The 8,894-nt window shown below is 37.3% G+C and overlaps 2 long non-coding RNA genes across 4 annotated transcripts; both read left to right on the top strand.

Annotated features, from left to right (window-relative positions):
* The first annotated feature begins 2,141 nt into the window (after positions 1-2,141).
* Positions 2,142-5,018, top strand: LOC125241827. 2 transcript variants are annotated; one of them, XR_007178772.1, is made up of 6 exons: positions 2,142-2,770; positions 2,848-2,931; positions 3,720-3,914; positions 4,150-4,203; positions 4,539-4,607; positions 4,991-5,018. It is a non-coding gene; the product is annotated as an uncharacterized LOC125241827 (long non-coding RNA). The 2 variants fall into 2 exon arrangements; XR_007178773.1 differs by having other exon boundaries at positions 2,848-3,187; positions 4,991-5,017.
* Positions 5,019-5,033: 15 nt separating this feature from the next.
* Positions 5,034-8,790, top strand: LOC125241826. Of its 2 annotated transcripts, XR_007178770.1 has the most exons (4): positions 5,092-5,127; positions 7,046-7,235; positions 7,770-7,930; positions 8,352-8,790. It is a non-coding gene; the product is annotated as an uncharacterized LOC125241826 (long non-coding RNA). The 2 variants fall into 2 exon arrangements; XR_007178771.1 differs by lacking the exon at positions 7,046-7,235 and having other exon boundaries at positions 5,034-5,127.
* The last annotated feature ends 104 nt before the right edge of the window (positions 8,791-8,894 follow it).

Genomic DNA, 8,894 nt, shown 5'->3' with positions numbered 1-8,894 from the left:
GTCTTTTTAGGTAACTTTGAAGTAATAAGAGTTTTGAATGATTCACGGTTATTTTCATTAGACTTATATTGACCGGGATATAGACCGTGATTACCTTTTTGATTTTTGTCGAGCTCCCGATATTTCGACGCAGTTGCATGCATCATGATCACGGAAAACCCCCGATCATGATGCATGCAATGTTTTCCGTGATCATGATGCATGCAACTGCGTCGAAATATCGGGAGCTCGACAAAAATCAAAAAGGTAATCACGGGCTATATCCCGGTCAATATAAGTCTTTGAAGTAATATCTATAAGGTAAATTATTAAAGGTTTTTTAATCAATAACATCAAAATAAACTTAAAAACGCCATTTTTTAAAAAGAAGCTTAGAAAATATATTGGAACGAAACGCATTTTGTCAGTTTGATTTGATTGAAGTAACTATGGAGATTAGAAATATAAGGAGCGAAAGCTTTAGGCTGGGCGCACACGGAGGCGACAGTTGCACGGCGACATTTTTTGTCTCTGTCTTGGACGCAAGTAGTAACGACAGAGACAAAAAATGTCGCCGTGCAACTGTCGCCTCCGTGTGCGCCCAGCCTTAAGTATCAGAAGTGCACATATAAAAGAAAAGATAGTTTGACAATCTCTTTGCCTTCTCGGTAGTGACCCCGCCTACAGAACAAGAGGTCCCGGGTTCAAATCCTGATGAGACCTTTTTAGGGTTCCGTAGTCAACTAGGAACCCTTATAGTTTCGCCATGTCTGTCTGTCTGTCTGTCCGTCCGTCCGTCCGTCCGTCCGTCCGCGGATAATCTCAGTAACCGTTAGTACTAGAAATCTGAAATTTGGTACCAATATGTATATCAATCACGCCAACAAAGTGCAAAAATAAAAAATGGAAAAAAATGTTTTCTTAGGGTACCCTCCCCCCCTACATGTAAAGTGGGGGCTGATATTTTTTTCATGCCAACCCCAACGTGTGATATATTGTTGGATAGGTATTTAAAAATGAATAAGGGTTTACTACGATCGTTTTTTGATAATATTAATATTTTCGGAAATAATCGCTCTTAAACGAAAAAAAAGTGCGTCCCCCCCCCTCTAACTTTTGAACCATATGTTTAAAAAATATGAAAAAAATCACAAAAGTAGAACTTTATAAAGACTTTCTAGGAAAATAGTTTTGCACTTGATCGGTTTAGTAGTTTTTGAGAAAAATACGGAAAACTACGGAACCCTACACTGAGCGTGGCCCGACACGCTCTTGGCCGGTTTTTTATTTTTTTCTACTATTTTTTTTCTTGAATTATTTTATTTTTTTAATGTCCAAAAATATTTTGTTTTGTTATAACTTTTCGAAATTTCATTCGCAAGGCTTACAACATTACCGAAGAATCTTAAAGGGCTTAAGTTAACATTTCTATGAATAAAACAATAAATAAACACAAATAAAATACAAAAAAGAAAATTAATGCATAAAAAAAAACAAAAAGTAAAAACCGGCCGAGGCCGTGTCGGGCCACGCTCAGTGTAGGGTTCCGTAGTTTTCCGTATTTTTCTCAAAAACTACTGAACCTATCAAGTTCAAAACAATTTTCCTAGAAAGTCTTTATAAAGTTCTATTTTTGTGATTTTTTTCATATTTTTTAAACATATGGTTCAAAAGTTAGAGGGGGGGGGGACGCACTTTTTTTCCTTTAAGAGCGATTATTTCCGAAAATATTAATATTATTTAAAAACGATCGTAGTAAACCCTTATTCATTTTTAAATACCTATCCAACAATATATCACACGTTGGGGTTGGAATGAAAAAAATATCAGCCCCCTCTTTACATGTAGGGGGGTTACCCTAATAAAACATTTTTTTTCCATTTTTTTATTTTTGCACTTTGTTGGCGTGATTGATATACATATTGGTACCAAATTTCAGCTTTCTAGTGCTAACGGTTACTGAGATTATACGCGGACGGACGGACGGACGGACGGACGGACGACAGACAGACACACATGGCGAAACTATAAGGGTTCCTAGTTGACTACGGAACCCTAAAAAGATCGCTGTCAGAATCGAACCCGAGAACATCTGCGTACGAAGCCAGCGCACTATTACCTTGACTTGCTCAGTCTGACGAAATCAGCCTATAGAAAAGAACGTCTAATGTCATCTCACATCGCTGATCATTGAGCGAGACATGCGCTCCAAGCGGAGAGATTTATAACTGCAATTACAATGCCTCAGCCGGTCATTTTTGCGACTGTTCTACTTCGACAGACTTTCCTCCTTATCTCTACTCTCCCTGGAAGTAACGAAATGTCACTTCAAGTGACACTGTTTTTCCCTCCTTTTTCGTTTGGCGCCTGTTGTGTCGTACGCGTCCTCCGTGATTGTGCTCTATGTGATTAATAATAACACCTATTCGTTTCATGGAAAAGCGAAAACATGTACTCGGTGATAAAATTTACTGAAAAAGACGGCGGAACCGTATCATTAGTGAACAACCAGTGGTTTACGCCAAGGAGATGCGAATATCAAATTCTACGGACATCACTCGGCAGTTCGTGGTCCCGGCCGCCATCATGCTTTGTACTGCTGCTCCAGCTATCCTCCAGTGCAACTTGAAGGCCTAATCCATGCACACATCGGTGTTTTTTTATATCTATGTAATACACTTGTCATTGGCGAAGGTCCACGAGGCTGCCATATTGAATAGAGAGAAATTCTTTAAGGGCCAGTGATCGAGCCATGCTAATTTGAAATCGCGAGTACCTATTTCGTATAATCGTAAGTATTTTCTCCCATCTTCGAATAAAATTTGTTGTAATACGTTCAGTGCTAATTCTTGTGTCCATTATTTTCAGACATTATTTTCATAAAATGACTTGAGGACCCCTTCCATTGACATGAATGCACGGAACTACAAGCCGGCTTCTTTTCTGCGTTGGGTATGTTTCACATTTGTACGCCCATGATTTTAACCCTCGCCAAGGGTTGGTAAAAGCCTCAGGGTCATTGTTTCTTTTAAAACCTATTTCAGGGTTCTTCGATTTGGAGGTTACGTTCAAAGGTAGCGCGGAGCTGATGCTTCCCGAGCCTGAACCGGTGGACAGGAGGCTGTGGCGACTGGGATGGAAGAGCTTCCATTCCTGTAGCTGCAGCTTCCACCTCCCCTAAATTCTGTTACATGTCACCAAGGTCAAGGTCTGCCTCGGCCAAGGCGTGCCTCGTTTTAGTATTTTTAAAAGGAGCCCAACATAAATTATCATTTTTTAATTAATAAATTTACCCTTTACCCGGTCTTCTAGTACCAGAATCACTGACTCACCCATATGCTCTAAAGTTAGGTATTTGTGTTTGTTTTTAGTAATAGACTGAGCTAGCTATTCTAACGTATAATATTTATTTATTTAAGTTTTATTATTCTACATAAAAGATTTTCCTTTTCGATTATTTGTTTTTTAATCATTATTGATTTTCTTCTGTAGACCCCTTCTGTGTAAAAGCTTCTTCCATAAAAGTTGTAAAAGCTGTTTCCATTTTAAAGAATCCTGCAAAGATTCAAAGTGACCTACTAATTAAATTGGTTGACCGTACAATTTCAGATTATTCCTACTAATGCAAGTCCATCCTATATGTTTACTTAATAACCTTGTTTACTAGGGGATGCATTATTTTGTGTTAATTTATTATTTTTGCATATTGTGTGTATTTTTTTATTTGCATGTACCTAAAGATGACCTAGAGAAAGCAAAAAAAATACTGAAACTGGTTGAGGATACATCAGACTTACAGACTGAAGCCGAAACAGAACCAAGTCTTAAACGTAAAATGCAAAAAAGATATGTTTCTAGCAGCAGTGACGAAGATGAACAGTGAAAAAGAAATAAACAACCACTTCAAGCTGCTGACAATGAAGGAGATTATGGAGGTGGGTTTTATATTCAAAACACCTGCACGGGAAGCATGGTCGCGCGATAGACGATAAAATATCAGGCCGTCCCTATCGCACTTACAAATAGTGTGATAGGGACGGCCTGCTATTTTATCGTCTATCGCGCGACCATGCTTCCCGTGCTGTTATGAATATGTAGTAATTTAGTTGATATTAATGATGTAATTCCGAAGTACCTAATTTCAAAAATTATATGTTATGTTTTGTGCAGATAGTCGTCAAGCTCAGCCAAACATTGCCCAAGAAACCGCTTCAATAGCAGAAAGTAAGTAAATTATAATTAATAAATAATAGATAAACACATATTATACTCTTACCTGGTAAAGTTTAGATTTGGGTAGGGCTTCATAAAAATGCATAACATTTAAAAAGGTAATTGGGCAAGGTAACCTTTGACCTATAATAAAATAGATTCTTCAGGCACGCAAAATACCTGATTAACGGCTTACAAGTGAATAGTCATTTTTGTCAAACCCTGTAATTATACTAATTATAAATTATAATGTATTACATACTAAGGCCAACTTTAGAGTTTAAATAAATTGCTAACCTGGGGGTGTAAATATAATTCATATTAAATTAAATGTTTTTTGCCAACAGGAACCCTCTCATTACTGACTGTAGCAGATGAGCTTCCCATCTTGACAAACAGTGACAACAGACTGCAAGGTAAGATATCCATGTTTATATATTTTAACCCATGCGGCGCTTTAACTTTCATCATCATGTATGTGTGTGTGTGGTGTTCATTACTGTGTTCCCTGCTAGGCTGCTGTAAACAGCAAGGATGACTTTTTGTTGGATTCATCTTTATTTATTAATAGGTAGGTACTAAAAAATTTCCGCTTTTATTTTTATAGTAACAAGCTTTTATATTAGGTCGACCTGTATGTAAATTCCAAGGATCATAGCGTCATAAAATGGTTTTTCTTAGAATTGTCTCGATGAGTATCAGTTGTCTGTCGTAAGAAAAGTGCAGTCATGCAGCGATAAGAGCTTGTACCAAAAATATATTTTTTTGCCAAAAACTTATTATATTTGTATGTTGTCAGATTTGGCAGAAGACGGCGACGGACGGTTTTAACTCCCTTTGCACGCCAAGTTAGTCCCCGGTGCCGATATGAACAACCGTCGAATATCGGCAGCGACAAGCCAGCAGCAACGCCATCGAGAGTTCAGGGATTAACAGGTAGGTAATATACTATATATGACTATGATACATACATACATACATACATACAATCACGCCTGTATCCCATAAAGGGGTAGGCAGAACACATGAAACTACTAAAGCTGCAGTGCCACTCTTGGCAAATAAGGGGTTGAAAGAAAACGAAACTGTGACATTGCAGTGACAGGATGACTATGATGTAGTACTTTTTAGGGTTCCGTAGTCAACTAGGAACCTTTATAGGTTGACTCGTGTTTTAAAAAACTCGCAAGTTCAATTCTCGAACCACTCGCTTCGCTCGTGGTTCAACTATAGAATCCTTTCACTTGCTCGTTTTCCAATTCCACACTCGGCATTAAAATACAACTTTGCCCCCTTGTATAACAAATAACTACTAATACAGTATGATTATTGTTGTTGTGTCAGTTATTGGAAAAATCTTTTTATGAATTAAAAAATAATGGCGTTAGAGCACTTCTGAGAAATAACCCTATGTGGATTTAAGGCTTTGTCCAATGGTATACTGTATACATAGAAACATCTATTACTCAAGAACAAATATCTGTGATAAACGCACAAATATATGCCCTTACCGGGGTTCGACCCCAGAATCTCCTGCTATGTAAGCAGTTGCACTACCAACTAGGCGTAGGCTAGGAGGCCGTCAAATGCTAACAGATAGACTGAGTTCCTTTCGCATTTATAATATTAGAATTGATGACTGAAATGGCGTGCCCATCTCGCGTTGTAGTCCGTTGCTTCTGGAAAGTTATGTATGAAAATGTTGGCATAATTAATGGAAGATTTTTTTTTGATTGGGATATGTACATTACAGGCCGAAGTTATTTTTCATCAACCCTCCCCATCCGCGTCACCCCTCTTCACCCCCTTAAATAGCCGAAAATGCGGTTTTTCACGATTTCTGACAAAACCGTTGTAGATACAGAAAAAGCGTGTAGGAAGAAAGTAATCCTTGATAAATTTACTACAAATCGTTTATTGACACTTTGGTTCTAGCACTTATAGGTTTCGCGTGATCCATCACGAAAGTTGGTCCTTTGCTGCAATTTTCTTCAGTGAATGTTAAGTTTTCTTCCAAATTGCTTACGAAATCTGTTTAATATTACTAAAATATTATAAACTGAAAATGAATTTCAGGGGGAAAATCACTACCATGGGTGGGACTTGAACTCACGGCTACTGGATTGATACTCCAGGGCTCTACCAACAGCTACCAAAAGCTCATCCCCAGTCATAGATATACTATATAGATCAATGGTACTCCTAGCGACTACTACCGTGAAAATATTACGTCTTAAATAGTTACTGGAATTCCAAGAAATATTGGAAATTCCACCCATGGTAGTGATTTTTTCCCCTTAATTTTATTTTAGTCATGAGTTACAATATTTTAGTTATATCAAACAAATTTCGACGATTTCGTATGCATTTTGGGCGAAAACTTAACATTTACTAAAGAAAATTGCAGCAAAGGACCAACTTTCGTGACGGATCACGCGTAAACTATAAATGCTAGAACCAAAGTGTTAATGAATGATTTGTAGTAAATTTATTAAGGATTACTTCGTTCCTACGCGCTTTTTCTGTATCTTCAACAGTTTTGTCAGAAATCGAGAAAAACCGCATTTTCGGCACTTTAAGGAAGGGTAGAGGGGTGACGCAGAGGAGGGAGGAGTGGGGAGGGTTGATGAAAAATAATTTCGGTCTATAACGTACATATTTCAATTAAAAAAAACCTTCCATTAATTATGCCGTAATTTTAGCTAATTTCCCCTACTATTGTCTCGGCGAGTGTGTACAGTCGGCATAACATGTATCTATATCGCAGCGGCCAATGTACACGCTCTCAAGTCTTGTTCCGATATATTTGACCACTTTGCACTTACACTGTTTTTATTTTATATTTATTTTTTAGGATACCAAACAAAAGTGCTGTAATGTTGACATGTATCAAAACTCAAAATGATCAAATAATAAGTCTGTTAAAACATGCAGGCACATCGAAAGGTAGCCTAAAACCGGAATTCAAATTCCCAATTCAAAATGCCGATGAATTAACTACAACTGAATTATTAATAGAGAAAAAAGAAAATTATGACAATTTGGTAAGTTACAATACCTACAATAACTCTTTATTGAATACCATATAATAAGATTTACAGAAAAAAGATAAATGGAGAATATTTGCACCAATAGGCGGCCTTGTAGCTTCAAAGCTATCTCATTCAGACAGCTTATTACATTCATAGGAAGAAGGAAGGAACATCTTGAAAAAGAGGGTGCAATTTATTTATTTATTTAGTAGTAATACAACATTTGTAAAGCTGAGTTTAGACCAGCAAGTTATTGCTGCAAGTTTTGAGATGCAACTATAGGTAAGAGTGGGTGGCAAAACTGGCAAATATCTGCATCTCTTATAACTTGCACGTCTAAACTCGGCTAAAAAATGTATTTCACATATTGCTATAATCTTCACTCAATTAGTGGTTTGTCAGGATCGTAGTAAATGGAAATCCGTGATATCTGCCTACCCCTCTGGGAAACAGGCGTGATTATATGTATGTATGTACTAAATTAGTCTGACCAACAATAATTTTTATTTGCTATTTTTCAATTATACATTATTTTGTTTGTTACAGGATTCATACATGAGAACTATTGGAGGCAGGGATATTGCGAGCAGTGTCTCGGCTAATGAAATTTTGTTTCACTGACCAGCTGGCTCAACAGTACAACTTTTATGGAAAGAGATCGAACAAAAAGCCTTTCTGCCAACTGCGCCTGCGAGATTGTATCGTGGGTAAGTTGGCTGTTTCATAACTTGTGGTAAATTTTTTAGGATTTTGGGGTTGGTCCACGTCCCATAGAAAAAGTTGTTCAATATGACCTACCTAATTACCTCGTACAATATGGTTAGTTGTAAAAAAAGCAATCTGTATGCTGGAGAATCTGGAGATGAAGTAAAAACTTATTAGTTTGCATAAATAGTTATATTTTTTTTTATTGCGAGCCTATAGTGTCCCACTGCTGGGCAAAGGACCCGTCCCACTTTTTCCATTGTTCCCTATCTTGAGCAGTCTCTGGCCGTACTTTTAGAAAGGAGTCAAACTCGCCTCGCCACTGTCGGCGGGGTCTGCCGGATCCTTGATTTGAATTATTAGGTTGCCATTCAGTAGTAATGTTATAACATTAACAAATGTATTATATCTTTATCTTTATAGAAGGAGTTGTCACCACTACATCTGGGTCTACAGCTAAAGACGTAGAAGATTCCATTAAAATTTGGCTAAAACATGCCCCCGAAAGATTGAAGAAGATTAATAAACAACAATAAACATGGCAGAGAAAATAAAATATTCGAGAAAAGCCATAGTTGGCCAACGTCAATTATTGAGAAGAGCCAAAGAAGCACAGTTAAATGTAATTTCAAATTTAAAAAAGAGTACTACAACTGTAAGTGCATCCTCTTCCTTAGTTAATTTGCCATGTACTTCATATAATAATTCTCAATCTGAAATTGTATTCCAAGGTTCTTAGTCCGAGTTCTTAACGGCTAATAAGTATGAGAGTACAGTCCCTGCTGGCAGAAAGCATGAAACTTGGCATGTATATAGCTTATAGGTTTATAAGAAAATATGGAAGTAGAAACACGCCGAGGTGTCAATGTTTCCCTCTTTCCCCCAACTTTTGTATCCCTGATTTCAGTTTTTTAATATTTCCATGAAAACCGTGAAAGCTATCATCACGATGTCTAGGAGAAGTAT

Source organism: Leguminivora glycinivorella, chromosome Z (genome assembly GCF_023078275.1).
Source record: "Leguminivora glycinivorella isolate SPB_JAAS2020 chromosome Z, LegGlyc_1.1, whole genome shotgun sequence".
Classification (NCBI taxonomy): Eukaryota; Metazoa; Arthropoda; class Insecta; order Lepidoptera; family Tortricidae; genus Leguminivora; species Leguminivora glycinivorella.
This window is presented reverse-complemented; position numbering and strand designations above follow the sequence as displayed.